We start from the raw sequence: 25116 nt of genomic DNA, 5'->3' as shown, positions 1-25116 counted from the left end.
GCTGCCTGGGAGCAGAGCTAAGACCTTCAGCCTATAAAAGGACATTGAACAAGGGCACAGATCAAATAAGTCAGTACATAATGACATACAGGCAAAGGGGAAAAGGGGGAGAGGAGGGCAGGGAGGGGCAGATTGGAAGGGGAAGGAAAAATTGCTGAGGCAAAGTGTGGCTCCTGACTCCTCTCCTGTGATGGGGGAAAACAAAAAAAAAAAAAGAAGGAGCAGAGTTACTCTGGGACAGTTGCAGAAGAACAGGATGGATTTAGGAAGGAATTAACTCTATATGTCCTGTGTTATTATGGCTACAATTTAAGGTGGGCCAAGGAAAGGAGGCGGAGCATTTTGGAAGGGATTCTTTAGGTGATTGGGAGGGACTGAGGGAGTCGATGGCAATGGGGATGACTCTCGGGGTGACGTTCCTGTGGTACGGAGACGTCCTAGACTGAGCTCCACGTGGCCCCCTTAGAGCGAGCTCTTCACTCAGGGTACTTCATCTGGGTGGAGGAAGGCAGGAGTGGAAACTCCAGGCCTAATTGCTAGGTCTCTCTCAGCTCTTCCAGGGAGCACAGGGCAGGAAATTCCTCAAATTCCAGGCTTGTAGGATCATTGCTGAGCGTAACCGCAGAGCAAGGGAAAGAGGCAGAGAGGCAGAGAGGGCGTCCTCTCCATCTTTTTTCCTCCCCAGTTTTAAAGCAGCAGCAAATTAGAAGGGTTTAGCGGGGCTGATAGCTAAGAGAGAGGTCCTAAACATAACAGTCTCCTGTAAGGAAAGTTCCAGGTCTGGGAATCCCAGAGAAGCTAGACCTGGATTGAGTAAGTCTGAGGTTGAAAATAGATTGCTGTGGACTGGGACAGGAATTTTTCCCAGGGTGATTTTTTTTTTTTTTCTTTTTAAAGCTCTAAGGAGTAACTAGTGGAAAGGAACTTGCTTTAGTAGGGCATGAGCAAGAACTATCTTGTTGAAATAAATGATGGTGGAGCAGGGAGAACATTGAAAGAGATCTTGGGGATTTACAGAATTTCGTTTTGCTCAAAGGAGGAGGTCAGTCAGGTCTCCTCCCACAGCACTGGGTGGGGAGGGGAGAATCAGTGCTGTTCCTCACACTGTTCCCTGCACTGCTCATACATCTTCTGAGCCTGCGTGCTCATTCAAACCAGTGACCCCTCTTCCCATCCTATGCCCTCTGAAATCTGGATTTGCCTCCAAGATATACTTTTAGTGCCTCTCTCTTAAGTAGTCTTCTCTGCTCTCTCCAAAAATCTGTTCTTTCCTTTGAGCTTCTAAAGCAAATTGCTTGAATTTCTTGATGTGGCAGTTATATTCTGTCTTAATCATAGTGAGTTGTTTACCTCCGCCTGTCTCACCAGACTGGAGGATAGAGTGTGTCTTATTGCTGTTTGTAATTTCCCTCTTCTCCCCAGCACCAAACAGAGTGCCTCCTGCACAAGTACACACACACACACACACACACACAGCTGTTGAATGAATATTCTGGTCATTGGCAGGTCCCCATAATGAAATTTTAATTCAAAATCTGGTTCCTCTTCCAGCTAGCCACTTCTGTTCCTCCCTATCACTTAATATGTGCTCAGAGAATGCAAACACTTTTTTAATATTATCTTCAGTAGAACATAATTAGGTGCCACTAAAAATTCATTATCATGCTTTCCAAAGCCAAAAAGAAATGACTTTCATTATCCACACCACCGGTCTTCCTCAGTGGTACCAATAACAGATGCGAGTGTTTACACCAGCGCTGATGGTGGGCCCCCAGCGGAGGGCAGTGGCGCTCACTGGGGTGGCGGAGGCCGGGGCGTGGCCCTGGGCCGCTGTACGCCTGGCTTCTCAGTGGCTGTGTGTTCCGGGATCTGTCCAGGGCGCTTAGGGTTGGTGCTCTCGCCCTCTGCAGCAACCTAAAAATGGCCAAAGTGGGCTGGCGTCAAGGAAGTGGCTCCACCAAAACCTCAAAAATTCAGTCCAAAGTGGTGTACCCTGGATTTCATTCTAGGGCTGTTACATTCTTTCTTGGGACAGAAATAGGGAGCCTTTTTGGTGCTTCTTCAGACCCTCATGTCCCCTTTTGTTATCAGATCTCTTTCCTGGGTAGCAAGTGCAGGGTTTTCACTGCCCTTGAATGTGGATTCTCCACCAAACAGTTCAGCTGGCTGCACGGTGTCAAAATGACCCCTTGGTTTGGATACTTGTGTCACTGGTGAAAGGATCGCACTGCACAACGCATTGTCTTGGCCTCCTTCCTGATTGCTGAATGAGCTGTGTGACTTTGAACAAGTTGCTTAACCTCCCTGGGTCTCAGTCTCCCCTAATGTGAAGAAGAAAGGGGAAAGCAGAGGCTCTTTTTAGCTGTTGCTTTCGTGTCTATATATAAAGTTATTATGTTTTGAACTTTCTTCCCTTACTTGTGGGAAGACTGAGAGAGGGGTCTTTATGAAGGAGTTTTCTTTAGTCCTTTCTGTGCATTTCAGGGGTAAATTATACCTATACTCACCAGGAGATATATATATAAAAGAAACTACAGATAAATATAATGTAACCTGAGGCGTTAAATACTGAAGGGACTGGACATAATACTGGCTGTGGTTATAGATGGTGTCGTTTGGCCAGCCTTCCTTAAAAAGGTAAGTCTAGAGCAGGGCACAGAAGGAAGAGACAGGCTTGGATTGCAAGGGGATAAAGAAATCCAGTCCAGGTGTGTGGGCGGGTGCCTTGGGGGTGGGGCTCGGTGGGCAGCTATTAAAGCCTTGTGCACCTGGATTCTCATAGGCAGCTATTGTGGGTTCTTGAGAAGTGGGTCAAGATAATGAAGTTGGAAAGGCTGCAGTCAGATCTCTGGGCAAATGGAAGTGGGGAAAGTCAGAAGCAGGGAGGATGCTGAAGGGGCCATTATCATCCAAATGAGATCAGTGGGATGCCTGCAGTGTGGAAAACTTTGTAAGTATCTGGAGGAAGGCAGTCTCAGAATTATATCAGTTCAGTCATTTAGCTTGTGCTAAACACCTCCTGTGTTCTGGCATGTCAGTTCTGGAGGTGCCTAGTCCATGAACCAGGATACTGAAGATCGGATAAGGGATGGAACTAGTCCAGTGCCACAAAGCTGATTCTGCTGAAACCAGGGCTGGAAATCTCAAATGCTGATTCCCATTCCAGTGCTCTTTCTATGACAGCTAAGTACCACCCAAATTCCTTGAACTCAGTTTCCCTATTAACTTTGACATAGCTTCTGAGAAGTTCCTCTGAATTTAGACTATGTGACCTTAACACACCCCAGGAGCTCTGCAAACGATGGGCTGTCCCCAACAGTCAAAAGTCAGGACTTGCCCCAGATGCTCTGCCAGCTGCCAGAATCCCAGGCTCTGAGATTTAAACTCCCCACACAGCTTCCAGCACCGATTGCCCAATAACTTGATCGGAAGGGAGGAAGGGGATCCAAGTGTTCAGGCAAGTACTGCTCTGCTGGGCTCCTCTCCTGCCTGTCCACATCTGTATCCCTTTGAAGAATGTGAGAACATCTGCAAGCCTTCTGCTGAAGTGCCATGGGCCCTGTTTCCAGGCTGCTTCTTCCTCCTGTGGATTCTAGTCCGGCTGTACCCGGTGGGGGTGCAAGTGAGGGGAGACCTAGGACTTGGTCCAGGTGGAGCCAGGAGTGACCGCCCTAGATGATGTTAGGGTCCACAGATGTCTTCTGGAGTTCTTTTTTGGAGCCCTGTGTGGCTCCCACAATTTCCTCTCCACAGGTTTGGCCTGCAGCCATGAAGTGGGCCAAGCAATTGCTAAGTTCCTGGCCTGGAAGTCCATGCCTTTCTCTTCTGGCCTTGGAAAACAGTAGAAGGAGCAAGTTGTACCCCTAAGTGATTGTTTTACATCCCCATTGTCTTTTGTGAGTGATAGGGAGTGACAGGAGGGGGCTGACCCCAAATGGACATGGCTGCGCTTTATCATCTTTGTCAACAGAAACCTCGGTCATCTTACTGAGGGTGAGGGCACCGCTGCTTCAGAGGGTCAATAGTGTGTTTTCATTTCAGTTAGTTTCAGTTCGTCAAGCAATTATTGAGTGCCAGGCCCTGTTTGGTGCTGAGGAAACAGAGATAAATACAGTATAGTTGCTTGCCTTCAAGGCACACAGTTGAGTAAATTTTTATTTAAGACCAACAACACATATCTCAGACAGAGCAGAGACTGACTACAGGGAAAGGTATTTGGGGATAGAGAACAAGGGACAGTTATGGAAATCCCCTACTAGCAGACCAGGCCAGCTATTCTGCCTTCTCTGAGGAGCCGGCAGCTTCAGGACAGAGGAAGAGCACAAGAGGAGGAGTTAGGAAACGTGGGTGTCTTCTCCTTGCATCGCCATACTGTATGCACCAGGCAAGTCCTTAATTGCTCTGGCACTGTGTCCTCATTCTAAATGGTGTGTGTGTATTAAGTCTCTTCAGTCATATCAGATTCTTTTTGACCCTATGGGCTGTAGCCTGCCAGGCTCCTCTGTCCATTGGATTCTCCAGGCAAGAATACTGGGGTGGGTTGCCATTTCCTCCTCCAGGGATCAAACCGATTCTCTTGTCTCCTGCATTGGCAGGTGAGTTCTTTACCAATTCTAAACTGAAGGGAAATTAAATAATTTCTTAGATCGCTTCCATCTTTAAGAGTCAATCCAGGAAAACTTCCTGGAAGAAGTGCAATTTCTCTGTTTGAAAAAGGGGGAGCGGGGAGGAATATTAAGTTACTGTTCTGGAAAAGGTATCCCTGTTGTGTAGTATCATCTGGAAAAAAAAGGTGGGAAAGGATGGAGGGAGGGAGAGAATGGAGACAACAGATTTTTTTTTTAATATATCTTTTAAAAATATTTATGTATTTGGCTGCACAAGAGACTTAGTTGTGGCATGCAAGATCTTCAGTTGAGGCATGTGGGATCTAGTTCCCTGGCCAGGGATTGAACCTGGGCCCCCTGCATTGGGAGTGCAGAATCTTAGCCACTGGACCATCAGGGAAGTCCTGTGACAACATGTTTTGAACAGATACTGTGAATAAGTAGCAAGGGAACTGGCAGATCTGGAGGATGAGTGTGGAAAGGCTTTTGGACCCAGTGCTTAGATCATAAGGGTTTGTAGAGAGAAACTTGAAACAGACCTAGCAGACGAAATCCGGATGTTTTCCTTAAGCAAGTATCCCCTCCAAGGCGCTGCAGGGTCCGCCCTGACCCCAGAATAAAGGCAGCTCACCACCAGCTGTATTTTTAGGAGAGAGGGCGGTGTGGTGAAAACTAAGACAGTGATTCCTCAAAGGCTGGAATGACTTGCCCTCAGCTGAGGAAACAAGACCAAAAAAAGCGGTCCTCCCAGCAGCTGTGGGCAGCCCAGGTGTGGATGGCCGATACCCTGTCACCAAGGCGGCCATGGCAACTCCTCCAGAAAGCCCCTTTGTATCTGCCTCCTCTGAGTGGAGAAGACATCGTGGAGTTTCTTCTCAGTGGTCCTGCCTCCACAAGCTCTTCCCAACTGTGTTTCATGTTGGGAACTCCCTAGTGGGTTGTGAATGGAAAAGAGCACTTAGGATGAGACAGGTCATGAGTGTCCTCCACCAAGAATCCCCCCATTCTCTCCTGCCCACCAGAAAAAGGACAGAACGTATACAAATTCCTCAAAACGCACCTTTCTTTCAGTGTGCTGGGTGCACTGAGTGGGAAAGGGGAGAGAGTGAGCCAGAATGGAAGGGCCCAGTAAGAAAAGGGGAAAGAGAGAAACAGGAGAAGTAGACCAAGAAAGGTGAGTGAGAAAATAAAGAAAACGTGGGCTTCCTTGGTGGTTCAGTGGCTAAGACTCTGCACTCCCAAAGCAGGGGTCCCAGGTTTGGTCCCTGGTCAGGGAACTAGATCCCGCATGCTGCAATGAAGATCAAAGATTCTGAGTACCCCAGCTAAGACCCGATGCAGCCAGATAAATAAAGAAAAGAAAAGAAAGAAAGCAGAAGAAGGAAATGGAGCAAAAGAACAAGTGAAGTGACGTTAAAGTCGCTCAGTTGTGTCCAACTCTTTGTGACCCCATGGACTACACAGTCCATAGAATTCTCCAGGCCAGAATACTAGAGTGGGTTGCTATACCCTCCTCTAGGGGATCTTCCCAACCCAGGGATCGAACCCAGGTCTCCCTCATTACAGGAGAATTCTTTACCAGCTGAGCCACCAGGGAGCAAGGAAATAAGGCTTCTGAGGTTGAGCATGTAGCAGGAAGGGCAGGTGGCCCAGAGAAATCGGCTGAGACTGGAAGCTGGGAGGCCAGAATCAAGAGAAGAGGGTCTTGGGGGATGGGAGGAAGGAAAGGTCAGGGGGCAAAATAGCCAAAGAAAGAAGAGCAGAAACAGTGAGATGAGGAGGGAGAGGTACAGCCAAGAATGGTACAGAAGAGAAAAAGGAGCAAAAAGGTTAATGAGGAGGGGAGGCCAGAGGGGTGAGGGGACCGAAGAGGGACCCAGGAGCAGAGAGGAGAGGGCAGGGAGGGAGTCGCAGAAGAGGCACGCCTGGCTGGGTTAATGAGCCGCTCTGCCTCTCCCACTCCCCAGGAGAAGTGCACTAATTATGCCTCCATCCTCCCAGACAGGAGGAAGTTGGGAGGGCTCAAGAAATGCCCTCACCCAGCTGAATGGCCGGTGGAGTGAAGGGTGGGAGGTGGCCAGGCTGGGGTCAGGGGCAGGATGGCAGCTGGTGCCCCTGCCCCGGATTAATCAGGCTTCCCCCGGACTGGTGGTGGGCGGGCACACTGCCAGACGCGGGTGGTGTGGTAGGAGGAGGCACACCTATCTCAATTGGCCTTGTGGACTGCTGTCCTCTTGGGGATGTGCTAAGAAAGCCAAAGAGCTCGTGAGAAGAGGGGAGGAAGGAACTGCAGACAGGGGTTTCTTCTCCCCGGCATGGGATATTTTCCCCTGCCCAGGATCACTGCTGGTACTGATGCTCTGCCTCAAATCTCAAAGGCACTAAAGTGAATCAGAGGCAGGTGAAACTCTAGCCTCAGGCTGCCCCAGTGTACCCCCTACTTCTGTTCTGCTGGGTATCAGAGGAGCCAAGTTTCATATACTAACACCTGGACTCACTTATCTGCACTCGTGTATTATACGCCCTCTAGGTGCCGTGGAGGACGAGGGGCAAATGGGAGCCTACCAATGTCCCCTGAGTGGTTTATAACCTAAACCAGGGAGAGATGGGGACAGTATACTTAGGGAAATCCAAGGGAGTGAAGCACTCTATGGAATTCCAGCTGTGTAGCTTTTAAGGTCTTGAGCAAATTTCTGAGCATCCATTCCCTTGTGCATGAACCATGTGCCAGGCACCTTTCTGAGCAACATTAGTACATCTATGCATTAATGATCTTCGGTTGTCCAGGTATTTTGGCATCCCCATTGGACTGAAGGGGCTTCCCTAGTGGCTCAGAGCGTACAGCTTCTGCCTGCAATGCAGGAGACCTGGATTCGATCCCTGGGTCAGGAAGATCCCCTGGAGAAGGAAATGGCACCCCACTCCAGTACTCTTGCCTGGAAAATCCCATGGACAGAGAAGCCTGGTAGACTACAGTCCATGGGATCGCAAAGAGTTGGACACGACTGAGCGACTTCACTTTCACTTTCACTTTTGGACTGAAGAGGAATCTGAGGCACAGAGAAGTTAAGTGACTTGTCCAAAGTCTCGCAGCTAAGACATGACAGAGTAGCTGTGATTGCAATCCATCTGGCCTAGAGATCGTGCTGCCCACTACCTACCCTGCTCTAAGGCCTTTCTCTGAGATGGAGATAATGAACTGAGTGCAGGGCTGCGGGGAGGAGTGGATCAGTCGGAAGCATCTAGCACACACTAGGTCCTTGATACCTTTGTGTCCTACTGGAGCAAGGCAGTAGATGCTGTATTGCCCTGTGAGTAGCAGAGCCAGAAAGCTCAGAGCAAGGACAACTGACTTCATTTTAGGGTGCTCTGGGAAAGCTTGACCATCAAAGAGAATTAATAGGAGTTCAACCGTAGTGGCAGGGTAGGGGTACCCCCCCGGGAAGGAATGATAATCCGGAGACCACTTCAAAAAGGACCAATACTCCTGCCTTCTCACTCCACCCCCTTGCTGGTTTTACTAATTCAATTTCTTCCTACTCCCCTGCACAACCCCACCCCCAACTATTGCCAAGTCCGTAACAGAAGGCCAGCTCACTCTTGCCTCTAGGCTTGGAACAAGCCACCATTGTCACTACCTGGAATGCCCTCTCTCACTCTACTGCCTACCCTTGACTTTCACTGCCTGCAAAACCAGCCACAGCACTCTAGGAAGAACTGTGACTTGATTTGTCTGCTGATCGGAGTCTCTCCCGCCTGGGCCCCTCAGAGTGTCCTGCATGATCATCTGCACTAGTTGGTTTATTTTATTTTTTTTTTTTTGTATTTATTCATTTATTTGGCTGTGTCAGACCTTCATTGCATCATGTGAGACCTTTCATGTGGTGAACAGATTGTCTCCTTGGGGTGCGTGGGCTCAGTTGCTCTCAGGCATGTGGGATCTTAGTTCCCCGACCAGGGATTGAACCAGCATCCAGGGAAGTCCGCTAGTTGGCCTATTGCTTGAACAATCCCTCCCTAACACTGGGGAATGTGTAGTTAACTGTGTGTATGTATGTCCCATCCAGAATGAGTAGAAATGGGTTGTTGGTGGTGGTTTTGTCTCTAAGTCATGTCCAGCTTTTGCAACCCACCCCATGGACTGTAGCCCAATGCAGCTTAAATGAATTGAGGGTTAATTTGGGCTATTTCTTTTAGCTGTTGCAAAGGTGGATAAAAGTCCAACTTATCACTGTAGCAACTGGCTATCGCAAAGATCTCTGGTGTATTCCATTTGCCAGTAATGTGCCAGGCCTTCAGCCAGCACAGGGAAGCCAGTGAACAAGAGGGTTTCCATCGCTGGGGGGCAGAAAGCACGGGAGGCGTTTTCTCCTGAGAAACCTCAGGGTCAGCTCAGATGACATTTTTTTCATTAATTTTTCTCTCTTTCTTTCTAAGTAGCAGATATATAACACCTTTCGGTTTACTGTTTCACAAACCCTTCTTTCAGTTCTCATTACAGACCCATGAAGTAGGTATCATCTCCATTTTATAGGTGGAGAAACTTACCAAGAGAGGATATTTACCTTCTCCGAGGCCAGGTAGAGCCGGGATGCAGATGGTGCTCTCTCTCCAGGTACTAGTGCGTGTTCCCCTGCACAGCACCGTCTCATAAAAATTACCCTACCTGGAGGCTTCATTTCTCTGTAAGTTAGAATAAATGACCTTTATCTCTGTGGTCATCTGCTCAAATCTTTATTAAGCACATAATTGTGTCTGGCTCAGAGTGGATGCAGTACAAAGGGGTACGTATGGCCCAGCCCCTGCCCTCTGGGGCCTGCAGTCTAAGCCAAGGCACTGACATGGATAAGCCTGTACAGGGCATGCAGGCAGGAGAATGAAAACAATAACCTAACATGAATCGACAGCAAAGTATTTAAAGGCTGTGCGAGGCAAGGATGAGTACGTTTTAGGGGTGGGACAGGATGAACAACTCTTGCCAAGCTGCCTGGGCAGTACTCCACAGTGCCAGACCATGGGAGTGCCTTTTCAATCCCCATCCTAATTCTCTCTCCTCTTGCTATAACAAAGTGTGTGTGTGTGTGTGTGTGTGTCTGCACATGTATAATTCTTCAGGCTGCCAGTGCACAATTTGGGTTGGTTGTAAGGCAAGTAGTTATGGGAGTCCTATATTTAGATAATGATGGGGAAACTTTTAGCCCTCCTGTAGCAATATAGTAAAATTTACTCTCCTTCAATATACATCAAGTTTATCTCTTCACATGGGCGCTTTTATGAGATGGAGTGAGCACCTGTAATGTAGGGAACAGAGAGAGAGAGAGGGAGGGAGGGAAGGAGGGAAACTGAAATCAGAAAGATAGGAATTTTAATCCTCAACCTGCTAATATTTAGTCACATTCATGACACTGGGCAATTTATCTGAGCTGGCTGAGCCTCAGTTGCCTCGTGTGCAATTGGGAAAATTATCTCTGCCTTGCAGGGCTGTGGAGAGAAATAAGTGACATTGTGTGTATAAAGCACTCTATAACCTGAAGGCCAAACGTATTTTTGTTAAATTTTTTAATACGTTTTTAGCAGATAATGCACATGGCACAACATTTTTTTTAATGTGAGAAGGTAAACTGAAAATCTCTTTCCCCTTGTTGCCTTCTAGCCACCATTTCCCTCTTCCTTGTGTAGTTTGATCCTCAAAATTTCTGTATAGTTGGCAAGACAGGGTTTTTTATCTGTATTTTTTAGGAATGGAAACTGAAGCCCAGAGAGGTTAAACAGTTTGAAAACGGTGGAATTAGAACCCAGGTCCTCCTGTTAATAACCCAGCTCGTTGTTCTCTATATGTTACACCAGAAGGCTTGGTCAGAGATGCCCCCGCAGGGTGCTGACTCTTGTGATTTGAGGTCAAAGACTCTTTCAAAAATCTTATGAAAATTGTTGACCTCCCCTGCAGTGCCATTCAGATTCTCCCATGTAATTTTATGTGATTTCTGTAGAAGCCCTCCCCATAATGCCTTCCTTATATCCTCAACAAGGTGTTAGCTTCATGGGACTTCTCTGGAGAGCAATGGCACATGCCCAGAAACCTGCAAACAGAAACTGCTCCCCACGAAGCCCAGGGTTCTGGAGTCAGAAGATCTGGGTTCAACTCCTGGCTATGTATGCCTTAGTGACCTTAGACAAGTCTGTTAATTTCTCTGAGCTTCACTCTCCTCAACTATTAAATGAGGTTGGTATTCTCTGCTCCCAGTGAGTTGGCTACTGACACTTATAAAGTCATTGTGCAAACTGAAATTATACACAAATCTAAGTATTATTTCTCCTTGCAAGGCCTGGAGGAACTGCCACAACCAGAAAGTAGAGTCATACTTGGAACCTCACCCACTGACTTGGAAAGTGCCCGTTCTGCTTGGTGGAGGCTGTCTAGCTGTACTGCCCCCTGTGGAGTTGGCACTCAGAATCGAGGTCCTTAGAACTAGGTGTGAGTGCTGACTCATGTAGCTCTCAGCATCCCATCATCAAATTTCAGCTCCATCTGCTTGTCCTGGTCCAGAATGAGTGATAATCCCACTCTTAAGACATGTCTCAGTTAAGACATCTGTAAGATGGAGCCGCAAACAGCCTGGTAGACGCAAGGCTGCTGCCTGGGAAAGCTTCCCCTCCCCTCCCCCGTTCACTAATGATTATGGGAGCTTTTATTCCCCCCAACAAAAGTGTTAATTAGATATCATTCTGAACAGGGATATTACACAAATGGATTAAACTCAAACCAATCAACAAGCCAGTTCTGTGCTTCAGGTCTCCTGACTGTGGAGGGAATTGAAGACGGTGATGGGAAACAAACAGTAGGGTGTCTCCCGTAATACAAAATAATATGCAGGAAGGTTCCCTTGGCTTCCAGCGCCATGCCTTTGACAGCAGATACTTTTCCTCCTGCTTCCTTTGCCTTCATATTCCTTCTTCCTTATTCCTTTCTTTCTCCTCCACTCCATGTGCATATGCACACACACCGTCCTGGACTGCCCAGTGGACTGTGGTACTTCTCAGGTAGCCTAATCTTTAGGCTTGGGGCCAGGGTGGGGATGAGAAGAGACTCTGCTGCTGCTAAGGCGCTTTAGTCGTGTCCGTCTCTGTGCGACCCCATAGATGGCAGCCCACGAGGCTCCGCTGTCCCCTGGATTCTCCAGGCAAGAACACTGGAGTGGGTTGCCATTTCCTTCTCCAAGAAGAGACTCTACCTGACCCCAATCCTAATCCTTTCTGTCACTCATCATGTTTCAATGTGGATTCGTTGATAAATCTTTTACAGCCATTAGTTTTCTTATCAGAAGATAGAGTACAGAATTTTTGAGTCCCATGGGTGTGCAGTAGGTACTCAGTAGATAGTCTGCTGAGTTGATAGTCTGCTGAGTTGAAAGGACTCAGCGCCTGGAAGCATTTTGTGGCCTCGCAGTGAATTCCTGGTTACTGGTCACTCCCTGTGGGCAGAGAGTAAAGAACCGGAAGGGAGAGTCCCATTTTGAGCATTCCCATTTGATTGGGCCTCCCTGGTATCTCAGATAGTAAAGAATCTGCCTGAAATTCGGGAGATCTGGGTTCAAGCCCTTGGCTGGGAAGATCCCCTGGAGAAGGGAATGGCAACCCACTCCAGTATTCTTGCCTGGAGAATTCCATGGACAGAGGAGCCTGGCAGGCTACAGTCCACAGGGTCACAAACAATCGAATATGACTGAATGACTTAACACTGATTGGAGGAACGATTAGAGAAGCCTGAAAAGTCTTAAGAACATGCAAATGAGAACAAGACAGGGTAAAAGTAAGTATTAAATACTTGGCTTGTAGTGGCAGCTGGGGAACTAGAGTAGGAAGGAGAAGTCAGGGGAGGGGGCAGGTTTTTTTCACCATGGGAAGAAAGCCGCTTACACAAGCCTGGAGAGGATTGGGGTGGAGGCTGGGTCTGTGTGGCTGAAGCAGGAAGTGGGGACCAGGAACAGGGAGATGAGGTTGGTATAGCCAGGGGGCTGGTTGTGTAGTGGAGGCTCTCTGAGGGCACCACTGACTTTCTCCCAGCACCCCAGTGCCTGATGAATAGTAGGTACTCGAATGAGTGTATGAAGTTGGATTTGGTGTGATGAACTGTTAGGGAATTAGGACCCCACCCATTATCTCTGGGATCAGTAGGAGTCAGAAGGGTACTGAAGACAGAATTTTTATATTGCTTTCCTTAGGAATGGGGTGCAAAGGGTATAGTGTGGAAAAGGAAGTCCATTCAGAGCCTTCCCATAAAGTCTGAGGAGAGATGAACTCTGGCTATCCCTTGCTCTCCCCCCCCCCCCAATATTTATTTATTTATTTGGCTCCTCTGGGTATTAGTGTGGGATCTGTAGTTGCAGCATGAAGTAAGAAAGTGAAAGTGTTAGTTGCTTAGCCCTGTCCGATTCTTTGCAGCTCATGGACTGTAGCCCACCAGGCTCCTCTGTCCATGGAATTCTCCAGGCAAGAATACTGGAGTGGGTTGCCATTCCCTTCTTAGGGGGGATCTTTCCGACCCAGGGATTGAACCCAGGTTTCCTGTATTACAGGCAGATTCTTTACTGTCTGAGCCACCAGGGAACTCCAGCATGCAAATTCTTAATTGGCATATGAGATCTAGTTCCCTGACCAGAGGTCGAACCCAGGCCCCCTGCATTGGGAGCACAGTCCTAGTCACTGGACCGCCAGGGAAGTCCCTGGATATCTCTTTCTTTAACTCCAGATCCATCTGCTCTACCAAGTGCAAGGGCCCCCCAGCCCCGACCAAGCGCCCTTTCACTGGTTGTCCACAATCTTTACAAATCATCCCCGCCAAGGATAGGAAGTTGGGGGAGGGGGGGTGCTCTGCTCCCTTTTTGGAGTACCTCATCCCTGTTCCTATAACTCCGCTTTACAGGAAGCATCATGGTTCTTTCTGAATGGTCACCTGCCTTCTGCTCTCACACCACCCCCCGATTCCAGGCCAGATGGTGAGCTTTTTTGGTCTCATTATTCTGCCGTACCTTCTCTTTCTTGCTTTGCAGCTCATTTTATTGCTGATCCCTACCACCACCCCAATCAGCAAGTTGTTTGATCGTTGTCTCAAAGCCTGCTGTTGCAGGAAGAATCCATTTTCTCTTGTTTGGCCCTTGAAAAATGGTCACTAGGACTGTGGAGCTGATGCTCCAGGAACAGAATATGAAGTTTTTCTTCATCCTTCTCTTCTCTGCTTCTCGGAGCCTCAGATTCCCATAGATTTTTCCTCTCGCAATTTCCATTCTATTTCATAGCCAAGTGGTTGGCATTCTTCATGTCCATGAACCCCCAGGCTCTAATAGGATCCTGAGCAATGCCTAAAATAGAAGAGTGGTTGTCAGATCTCTGTTATCTAGCTACCTGGGTATTTTACTTTGTGGTACGCATGTGTGTAAGCATGTAAGTGTTATGAGTGCATGTCTTGGGGGTCAGGACATGTGGGTTCAAATTCATAGTCTCCTCTTACTAACTGTAAGACCTCGGGGCATCACCCTCTTGAGCATCAGCTTTCCAGGGTTGAGTTTTTGTGATTCAAAAGCAAAAAGAAAGTGATTTGTGGATTATAAAGCTGTTCATCCAATGGAAGGGATTTTTATTTCTTGGTAACTTTACGTTAGTCCTGTTGTCCCTTATCCAGTCCATAGGGGTCAAGAGACCAGAGGCCTTTATGGATCATCCACAAGTTGGATAGTTAAAGAGCAAACATGTTTTAGATAATGTGGGGCTGCTTAGTTATTACTGCAGATCACCCCTTTGTTTCTCATGCTACCAGATATAAATGAGTATAGTTTTTCACTGAAGAAATTGAGGCACGTTAGGGTAAGTCAACATTAGATTCTGTGTTTTCTACCTAGCGAACATCTATATTGAACTGTGTGTGTTTTGAATTTAATTTTGCCTTTGTATTGTTTTTCTTGCATCCTTTCCTTCTATCCCTTTATGTATTACCTCTTAGAATCTACAAACTGTAGCCATCGCCCCTGCCTCCTGGCTAGGTAGCTATTCAGGCGCCCTCCTTACCTCTTGTAAGGGATCAATTACTTACCATCCAGCAGTTTCTTTTTTCTTATGGAAGGAAATCTGTTTAGAACAGCTCCCTTGAGACAGGGGCCCCGGGCAGCGTGTGTCACAGAGAAGGGAGGTCTGTGTGGCTGATGTCCCGTTGTGTGACTTCATGCACACATGCTGACAGCAAGGACTACAGAGGGTTTGCCCCATCTCTGACATCCCTTGTCCATCAGTGGAGGGCCAAGGATATCAGGAGGGAGACCAGAAGACCCTGCCCTTCACACTAGGTGGGTAGATACAGAGGAAGGAAGGAAATCAGGAAGAGAGAATTAAGGCATAATGAGTACCTACTCTGCACTAGACAATCTGCTAAATATTCTACTTACCCATTTCATGTAATTCTCATGGAGCCCTGTTAAGTAACTTTATTTTCTGGGTGAAGTGGTAAGGCCCAATTAGGTGAGAGTGGAGCTGGAATTCAAACCCAGACCTATCTGAGCCCAGGGTTCCTAGTTCTTTTGAACCGGTCCATCCTCTCTCAGGGCTTCTCTGATGAAGGAGACAGGTCCTGTCCCTACTAGATGGAGACTGGCTGATAACTGGAATGGGGTGTTTGGATGCTTTAGCCACAATCTGTATCCTGAAGCAATAGTGCTAATAATTTGGTAAGAACACACTTCTAGCCTTCAGACGAGATTGGGTGCGTTCAGGGTGGTATGGCCGTAGACCTAGCCTTCAAAAAGACATTTTACTACCCCAGTGTCCCAGAAATCTACAGAGCCCTACAGAACCACACACCGCCAAGGAGATCTGGTTTCCAGGGATAGATTTATGCTTTTACAGACTGTACACATACACACACACATACATACACACCCACTGCCAGCCTGTGCAAAAATTTCAGAGACCCAAGGTGTCAGGAGATACTTCCCTGAAAGTGTTAGTTGCTCAGTCATGTCTGACTCTTTGCAACCCCATGGACTGTAACCTGCCAGGCTCCTCTGTCCATGGAATGGCCAAGAATACTGGAGTGGGTAGGCATTCCTCTTTTCTAAGGGATCTTTCTGACCCAGGGATCAAACCCAGTTCTACATTTCAGGCGGATTCTTTACCTCCTGAGCCAATAGGGAAGCCCCTTCTCTGTATAACCAAGTATAACCAAGGGATACTGGGATAATCCAAAAATGTTGTGGTTTCTTTGTTTTTATTGAAGTATAGGTGATTTATAGTGTGTTAGTTTCAGGTTTATAGCAAAGTAATTCAGATATATTTATATATTCTTTTTTAGATTCCAAGTTTGTTGGTTTCTTTTTTTTTTGATAGAGAAGAAGTCTTGGGCCTTACACTGCAAGACAAGGGGCACCAATAACATAGACTGCAATGCAGAGGGCTCCCCCTGGAGCACAGAATTGGAGTGCAGAATGTCAAAATATGTGTTCATTCGCTTATGAATCATTGTTCCAGACTTATTTTCTGGTTTGACTCATTGAGGCGGATGCAGCGTTGAACTTGTAGTGCTGAGTGTACATATCAGCTGGGGGTGTTGAGGGGCAGTGGCAGATAGTTTAGGCGGTTTGGGGAGCCGCGTTAGGATGAAGAACGCACAGCTCCCTTGCAGACCTGGGCACGATGAAACATGCTTCATGCTTAGGTAACAAGGTCATCTGTTGGGTAACCCGTACTTACAAACAGTGAAGGGGTATAATAGTGTGCTAGAGATGCCGTAACAAAATACCTCAGACTGGGTGGCTTTCACAAGAGAAATTCATTTTCTCACAGTTGTGGAGGCTGGGAGTCCAAGGTCAAGGTGTCAGCAGGGTGGGTTTCTCTGCCTGGCTTGCCGAAGGCTGCCTCCTTGCTATGTCCTCACATGGTCCTTCCTTTGCAGGCACATCCCTGGCATAGCTTTTGCATATCCAAATTCCCTCTTCTCATGGGGACACCAGTCAAACTGGATTAAAGCCCACCCTCATGGTCTCATTTTAACTTAATTACCCTTTTAAAGGCCCTGTCTTCAACAGCAGTCACATTCTGAGGTCCTGTTAGGGCTTCAACAGGAAATTTTGTTGTTGTTGTTCAGTCGCTCAGTCGTGTCTGATTCTTTGCGACCCCGTGGACTGCAGCAGCCCGGGCTTCCCTGTTCTTCACCATCTGCTGGGGTTTGCTCAAACTCATGTCCATTGAGTCAGTGGTGCTATCCAACCATCTCGTCTATCGCCTTCTTCTCTTCTTGCCCTCAATCTCTTCCAGCATCAGGGCCTTTTCCAGTGAGTCAGCTCTTCCCATCAGGTGGGGAAATTCGGGGGATACAATTCAGCCGGTAACAGGGGCACAGAGAATGGAAACTTGCAAGAAAGAGAGTAAGAGGGTGCATGGAGCAGAAAATGGTAAGTTCTCCCACAGGAAGTGCAGCTTGTGTGAAGGAGATGAGTTCATGGAGCCTGGTGTGACTGCAAGGGCTGATGTCCTCCAGGTCCAGTGAGGGCTTTGCCTCATGATGCCGAGGACTCCTGATGGCTTTCATGTGCCCTGGTCTGAGGCTGGAAGGGGAGGAGAGAAGGCAATTTGAGGTGGAGAGCAGGCTGACTGGACGAAAAAGACTGGAAGAGCAGACCCATGAAGACAGTCAAATGAGCGCAAGGAGCCGGGGGTGAGGGTGGTGAAGGCCCCCAGGCTAAATGGTTTGGCTTTGATCTGTCATGTGTCTGAGGAGCCTTGGCAGGTCTGCAGGGGACCTCTGTGAGCACTGGACATTAATGGGTCCTGGGGAGGTACAGTCTCAGTTCTGCCCTTGAGAGTTGGCTTTCCTATGATAGAAAAGTCCCAAAAGATTCCATGGGGCCACTGAAGCATAAGAGACCCACTGGGGCCGTGAAGCCTGCTAATGACATGGGGCCTTCTGGTGACGTGAGGTCTTCTGATGACAAGAAGCAGTGAATTCACTTTTGAAGTCCCTGGCACCTGGGTTCAAATTCTGGTTGGCCCTTAGCCAAGTTACTTCATCTCTCTAAGCTCTGTTTCTCCACTTGTGAAAGGAGTTAATCATATCTCCTTCTCAGGGTGGTGTGAGCATTAAATGAATCGGTGCCTATAAAGTGGCTAGCAGAGTGCCCAGCATACATCAGTGTTAAAACGGACATTAGTTTAAATTGTTAGCTGTCAAGCCACTTTGCTCCTTCCAAGCCTTGTTTGCAGTATTCCTCCTCCAGGAAAGGCTCTCTGACTAGTTGCATGAGACTCATGTGCTCTTGCAGGCTGAACCTGGCAACTTTGGGTTCCCAGGTAGCTGTTAGCTTGTTGTCCTAAGTGTCCTAGAAACATGGTCTCCAGAGCAAGGGCCTAGCTCCTCTTCTCCCCACCTCTCTCCTCAAGGCCCAGAGCAGATTCCCGCCTACCTGTGGGATGCAGGGCTGAGCCTGGGGGTGCCTGACTGATTGGCCCCCTGTGACTCACTCCCATTTCCTCTCCAGGAAATCATCCCAAGCTCTGTGTCAGCTAGACACCAGGTCAGACCAGCAAGCCAGCTGCTGGCAGCTCTGCTTGAATTGGGGGCTGACTCTGTGGCTGCAGACCTTCCTGGGAGGCTCTCCTGGGGCTGGCCTCCCCTCTGCCTGGCTGGCTGGGTGGGAGGCTGCTGTTTCTTCCTCAGGAAGGTGATGCTGCCTGAGGAGGTAGAGGTCTGGGCATGAGTCTCTGTTGCATGCCTGGCGCTGTTGATGAGGTGAGTGAGGCTCTGCCCTGGTGTGTCTGGAATGAGCTGGTTCATGGCTGTGAGAGTGAGTCCAATAAGTAAATTAACAAGAACATATCAACTAATAATAAACATCATGATGAAGAAAATTAATAGGGTGACATGAAAAAGGCTGACATCTTCCAGTCCTTTTCTGACATTCCTCATTCAAGGAGTGCTTCTTCTTGTGTAATAGGAGACACTGTTCTCTCTCTCTTTTTTTTTTTTTTTGGGCCACAAGTGGCTTGTAGGATCTTAGTTCCCTGACCAGGGATTGAACTGCATGCCCTTTGGTGGAAGCATGGAGTCCTAACTGCCAGAATTCCAAGGAATTCCCAGGAGAAACTGCTCTTAGTCTCAGAGAACTCACAAACTGAAAACTGAACACAAATAGGGTTCCACAGGGTCTGGGGAGAAGGGAAAAATCCTGTGTCGTGTGGAGCAAAAGTTAACTGGCCCACTTGATTTAAATACTCCAGGGGACTTTGTCTCCTTCATCGCTTTAACTTCACAATCTAGAGAAGTGGGATGCAGTAGGTTCTCAGGAAATACTGTCTGGCTTCAGGGGGGCTGAGCCGGGATTAATGGAAGTGGACATTACGGGGAGGAAGAGCTTCATGTTGTTGTTCAGTCGCTATGTCATGTCTGACTCTGCAACCCCGTAAGCTGCAGCCAGGCTTCACTTCACTGTCTCCCAGAGTTTGCTCAAACTCATGTCCATTGAGTCAGTGACGCCATCCAACCATCTCGTCCTCTGTCATCCCCTTGTCCTCCTGCCCTCAATCTTTCCCAGCATCAGGGGCTTTTCCAATGAGTCAGTTCTTTGCATCAGGTGGCCAAAGTGTTGGAGCTTCAGCATCAGTCCTTCCAATGAATATTCAGGGTTGACTTCCTTTAGGATTGACTGGCTTGATCTTGCTGTCCAAAGAACTCTCAAGAACTTCTCAAGAGTCTTCTCCAGCACCACAGTTAGAAAGAGCCTCATAGACTGTTTAAAAAAAAAAAAAAAAGTTTATGGCCAGAGCTGTCCAGCAAACAAAAAAAGGCTGCTTCAGGAGGCAGAGAGCCCCGCAACCCAGGAGGGTTCAGGATGAGCCAGGCTGACCACACACTGGGCATACCAGACTGGGAACTTCTGATTGAGAAACGGTGGGCAGAGCGACCTTCACTGTCCCTTCCAACGCTGAGACTCTGCCATGCTGTCACTACCTCTCTCCAGGCCCAGCCTGCCCTGTCTTGCATCATAAATGTTTGGACTATGGTGACAATGCCTGTGCCTTGCTTCAGTAGATTTGCCCACAAAGAGGAGTCCTGACTGCTCCACATGACAAGGGAAAATCACCTGAAAATAGACTTCCCTTCCCTGACCCTGCAGCTCTGTCCCTGTTTTATTTTTTCTGCATCAAACTGCCAGCAGTAAAATTGCTGGACGCACGGCATGTGCTGTTTGCTTCCTTTATGGCCTCTCATTCCCACCAGTTGGCCAGTGGAGAAAACAATTAGTGGCATTGGCCCGAGACACGGGCTGGAGGACAGGAGAGCAGCCAGTGCTGAGCGGGCTGTGGGAGCCAGCCAGGCTGGGGTGGTGAGGGTGGGACGAGCGTGCACTCACATCGCCATATGCCTACAGCCTTCCATCCCATGCCCACACCAAGTCATCAAGCTGTTTTTCCTCCGACCACTCCGATTGTTCCTGAACCCGCTGTCTTTGCGCTTGTGCCTGAGTGCCGTGTTCCCCTGCCTCCCCACTCCTTCACGTCTCCTAATGGGCCAGTGATGTAAATACAGTCTGGCTCTGTATTGATTTTCTATTTCTAGGCCTCCTTTCCAAATGGCCTAGATGTTGCTACCTGTGTTGATGTGTCTGTCTCAGAGGGAGGTCCCAGAAGGCAATGGATGTGTCTGTCTTTATCCTTTATAGGGAGCCGTGCTTGTCACCTCTGGGTGTTGTTGTTATGTTTTTTGGTTTGTTTTGATGTGTTTGGTGCTTTGTTTTTTGGCAACCATGCCATCTCCTTGAGAGCTGATGACTCGCTCATAGAGCAGAACTCCGAAGAGAGGAGGCAGGTGATGCACAAGGGGTTCTCCTGATCAGAGCATGAGACTGGGTGTCCCTCGTGTTTCTTGTACCCTGGACAGTTCCTCCATTGCTGCTTCTGCCTGGGGGAGTGATGTAATCCTCAGTTCATTCATTCATTCACTTATTTACTTCTTCAGTTAGCCATGGTAATGGAGACCTTCTAGGAAACCACTCCGGGGCTTGCAGAGAGTGAATGTAAATATAAGATCCAACCTCTAACTGCGCGTCTAAAGGGAGAAACAGAATTGTAGACAGTGTATGCTATAAAGCATAGGACGGAGACCCCCACAGCAGAAGTAAGAGGTGGTGAGATGGAGAAGACCAGAGACTGGGACTCAGATCTTGGCTCCAGCTTTTACTGGTTTTGTGACCTTCTTGAGCCCATGTTCAGTGAAGTGATAACGTCTACTTTCTAAGATTGTTGTGAGGGAGAATTAAGCTGAATAAAGAATCTGCCTGCCAATGCAGGAGACATGGGTTCGATCTTCTGGAGAAGGAAGGGAAGCTCTCCTAGAGAAGGGAACGGCAACCTGCCAGGAGCCGGTGAGAGGCACTCCACTCATGACAAAGGTCATGAGGAAGGAAGGAGGCTCGGCATACGTAAAGGCGGGATCGAGCCTCAGCAACCCACTCCAGTATTCCTGCCTGGAGAATCTCATCCAGGATGAGCCCGGTGGACTACAATCCATGGGGTGGCACAAGAGCTGGGCATGGCTGAGTGACTAAACAACAAACAAATATGTAGTCAGAACCCTGTCATTATGGATCCCTCTTTTCCATGTCTGGGGAGAATATAAAAGGAGTGTCTCACTTTGCCTGGGAAGTTAGGAGAGCTTCACAGAGGAGGTGGTTATTGAGCTTCATCTTACAGCACAGAGAGCAGTTGCCCAGGTGGAGATGGAGGGGAAGAACATTCCAGAAAGTGGGAACTGCCATTTCCTTAACTCGACCCTAGTAAGGAAAAGGCCTGGGGAATTCCCTGGCCATCCAGTGGTTAGGATTCTGCACTTTTACTGCCAAGGGCCCACGTTCAGGCCCTGGTCTGAGAACTAAGATCCCGCAAGCTGTGTGGCATTCCCCCCTTCTTCCCCTGCCCCCAAAACAAATAAAGGCCTGGCGTCTTCAAAGAAGGAGGGCCAGAGTGTGCTGTGGGATCATAGCAGAGATAAGATGGGGAGGAGAGGAGGGATCTGGATTTGGATGGCCCTGGGTGTCCAGCAAAAGATTTTGGATGATATTGCAAAGAGCAGGGACATGATGGAGGCATTTAAGCAATACGTGGTATGAATTGCATTCATGTCTAGGGTAATAAACTTTAGGGGGCAGTATGGAAGTGGGGTGAGTGTGGGCCTGGGAGAGAATATATTAATAGTCATTCAATAAACATTTACTGAGCAGCTATTACGTGCCAGGCACTCTGTGTGCACTGGGATACAAAGATGGAGAGATTCCTGAAGGTGACAGGTAGATGGTAACACACCTTGTGTTGTGTGGTGTTGTAAGTTGTGGTGAGGGTTTTGCTGGAGAGCAGCCCTGGCCCTGTGGAGGCCTGAAGGAGGGGCAGCTAATCCTAAAGGCTGTGGACAAGGCCCCTCATTCACCTGCACGGATGTGCATGTGGCACAGTGCCCAGGGCCATCATGTACACAGACAACCACACCAGGTGGTCCTGGTATTGAGCTTGTCCACGAGAGCGAGAATAAGAGTTAGAACCAAGGGAATAACAGCTCAGGAAAGGAGGCGTTTACTTCCAAAACAGTATTCTGGAGTTGGAATTGACCATCAAATTGAGGTAAGGATTGAGGGAGAGGGAGGAACCCAGCCTCTCTAGGGACCAGTCCCTCAGGAAGATCCCGAGGCTCCAATCTAAGGGGCAGGAAGGGTGGTAGAGCCCCTGGTGGGAGTGGCTAGAAAAGACTCCCCTTGGGCAGCAACTGCAATGTGGGGGCTGACGTGTCTTCTCTTCATCTTGGAACCTAACCCCGGGGAATGTGGGCTGATTTCTCTCTACCTCCCTCTCCTTCCTCTTCAGATTCCTCATGTTAATCCTGTCCCAGAAGAACCAGATCACCTAACCATGTGCAGGACAGCAAACAAGTCAACCTCCTATGAAGCCCTAGGCTGCTGTTAGGATTTTGGCCGTCATCCTTGTGGGTAGTAGACTGAATGGATGGTTGGAGGGAATGGGTTTGGAGAGCTGGAGATGGGATGGTTTAGGCAGTCAGTCAGTTTCAGAGCTTCTTTCGGGGGAAGGAAGGTGAGAACAAAGTTCAAGGGCCTTCACAGAAGCTCAGAGAATTTGCCATACTACCCAGCACTCCCAGAGCTCCGGCTGCCAGCAGGAAGGTGTGGGGTGAGGACCAGGAAGAGGAAGAAAGCTCTTCAGAAACCCGAGACCAGAGGCAAGCCCAGGGCTGCTAGCGGATGTGTGATGGTGTGGCCCTTCCCCAAGGGACAAGTGTGTGTGTGTGTGAACATGAAAAAATAAAAATAGTGAGAAGGGAGGGATAAATTGGGAGATTAGGATTGACATATACCCTCTATATAAAACTGATAACTAATAAGGACCTACTGAATAGCACAGGGAACTGTACTCAGTACTCTGTAATGGACTATATGAGAAAAGAATCTTAAAAAAGAGCAGATATATGTATAACTGACTCATTTTGCTGTACACCTGAAACTAACAGCATTGTAAATCAATCATACTATACTCCAAAAGGATTTCTAAATAAATAAATAAAATAAACATGGGAACACAATTGCAAGGTATCCTGGTAACCAACTGGCATCTCATCTACCCTCTCATAGCAGGAGGAAGAGGAATACTATCTCCAGGCCAGCACTCCCCGACTCCATGCTCCTGTTTACCTCCACCCTTTGCTTGGCCCCTGCTGCACTCCTCCCTTCCCCCAACCTGTGGCCTCCACCCCAGCCGGGATCAGATATGGCCTTTGTCTTTCTGCCTGGCTGCTCCCTTTCAGGGCATAAAGGCCTCTGTGTCTGGGATCTGGGAACACCGATAGTTCAGGGGAGCTCGAGGGGCAGCTTTGGGAAGTCAGACGGGGCTCCCCAAATACACACCTCCCCTCTCCACCCACTGCCCCTTCTCCTCATGCTCTTCCCCTGGCCTGGATACCCCATGGCAGTGCTGTTCCCAAAGCTGTGGAGGAGGCTTCTGCTTTCCTGGGTCCCTGCTTAGGGAGGGGGGAGAGGAGGAAACAGAGCAGAAAATGTGCCTTCTGGAGAGCACTGAGGAGCTGGGGCTGGGAGCCACAGTACGGAGGGGAGGCGTCTTCCCCTGCACCACCCCCTTACTTCTGCCAGTACCAGCTCTGGGGGCACCTAGGGGTCTGGGGCTTCTGGCAGCCCATGCTTGTTGGCCAGTGGGGGCTTCCTGTGAGGACCCCTTGTATTCACTCCCAGATAAGGGAAGGTGCCCATGACTAACTAGCTTAAGGTGAATGGAAAGCCACGGTGTGGATGACAAAAGGGCTAAGGCAACTTCATGTCACTGTAGAGTCATAACTGTTCCTAATAGCTACCATCTACATAGCAGTTGTATGGTTAAGCACTTTCTATGCTTTCAGTTCCTCTAATCTTTGCAGTCGTATTTTGCAAATAAAAGAAACTGAGATTCAGAGGGTGGCTTCATTCGTCTCCAGTTACACTGCCATTGAGGCAGTAGAGCACTGAGGTTGGGCTCCTTGCTCTTTGATGCCAAAGAGAGCCAGTGTTTAATTTTATTTTTCCATTCTAGCACTGCAGATTCCTAGACAAGTTAGGAATTAGACAAGTTACTTAATTTCTCTTAGACTCCACATTTCTTTCTGTAAAATGGGGTTAATGATATGTTTCGTAATGGTAGCTGTTGAGGATTCAGTGAGACAATCCACACAAAATGACAAGCTTGATGTCTTGAATATTCATTCATTCATTTAGCAGATGTGAACTGGGTGCCAGTTTGATGCCAGGGATGTGCTACATGCTCGATTTACAAAACTGAGCAAAGTGGCCATGGACCCTGCCTTTTTGGAAACAAGTAAAGTCTGCAAGGCCTGATAAGTGCCATATATAGGAAGCATGATGTAAAAGGCAGGTATAAAAAAAAGTGGCAGAACAGGAGGTAAACCCACTTCTGCCTGCCTTGAAAGGCAGGGAGGTAATACCCCAGCCTACTGCTTCAGGGCTTACTGTCACATCTTCCATGGAGGAGGGGACAGTCCTCTGCACGCACTGGGAAGTCCATGCCAGAAGAGCTTCCATCCTTTCTGGACACCCACTTAGTAGGAAGTGGACATACTGGGCTTCCCTAAGGGACAGTGGTAAAGCTTCTAGAAGTCATAACAGATTCATTTATCCATTCAGTATTTTTAAAGTACCAAGCACTTTTTCTAAAGGGTGAGGATACAGCAATGAACAAAACAGAGGCAAAAATTCCTGTCCTCATGGCCTTTATAAGGTTCATACAGGAAGAGAGACAATAAATAAGTTAGTAGGTAAAATACATTGCAAGTTAGATATTGATATGTGCCATGGGGATAATAAAGCAAGAGAAAGGGAATCCAGAATGTGCCGGGGTAGTGGTGCAATTTTAAGTAGAATTTTAAGGGAAGAACTTACTCAGAAGGTGATAATTGAGAAAGATC

The 25116-nt window shown here is 48.1% G+C and overlaps 1 protein-coding gene and 1 non-coding gene across 4 annotated transcripts in view; one reads left to right on the top strand and one right to left on the bottom strand.

Moving 5' to 3' along the window:
* The window catches only part of KIRREL1 (kirre like nephrin family adhesion molecule 1), a 105317-nt gene that overhangs the window by 26728 nt on the left and 53473 nt on the right, over positions 1 to 25116 (top strand). The gene's annotated exons all lie outside the window — the stretch shown is intronic.
* Positions 4935 to 5007, bottom strand: TRNAG-CCC (transfer RNA glycine (anticodon CCC)). Its single transcript has one exon. It is a non-coding gene; the product is annotated as a tRNA-Gly (tRNA).

This window comes from Bos javanicus, chromosome 3 (assembly GCF_032452875.1).
Source record: "Bos javanicus breed banteng chromosome 3, ARS-OSU_banteng_1.0, whole genome shotgun sequence".
Lineage (NCBI taxonomy): Eukaryota > Metazoa > Chordata > Mammalia > Artiodactyla > Bovidae > Bos > Bos javanicus.
Note: the sequence above shows the minus strand (reverse complement) of the source record. Positions and strands in the feature narration are given on the sequence as shown.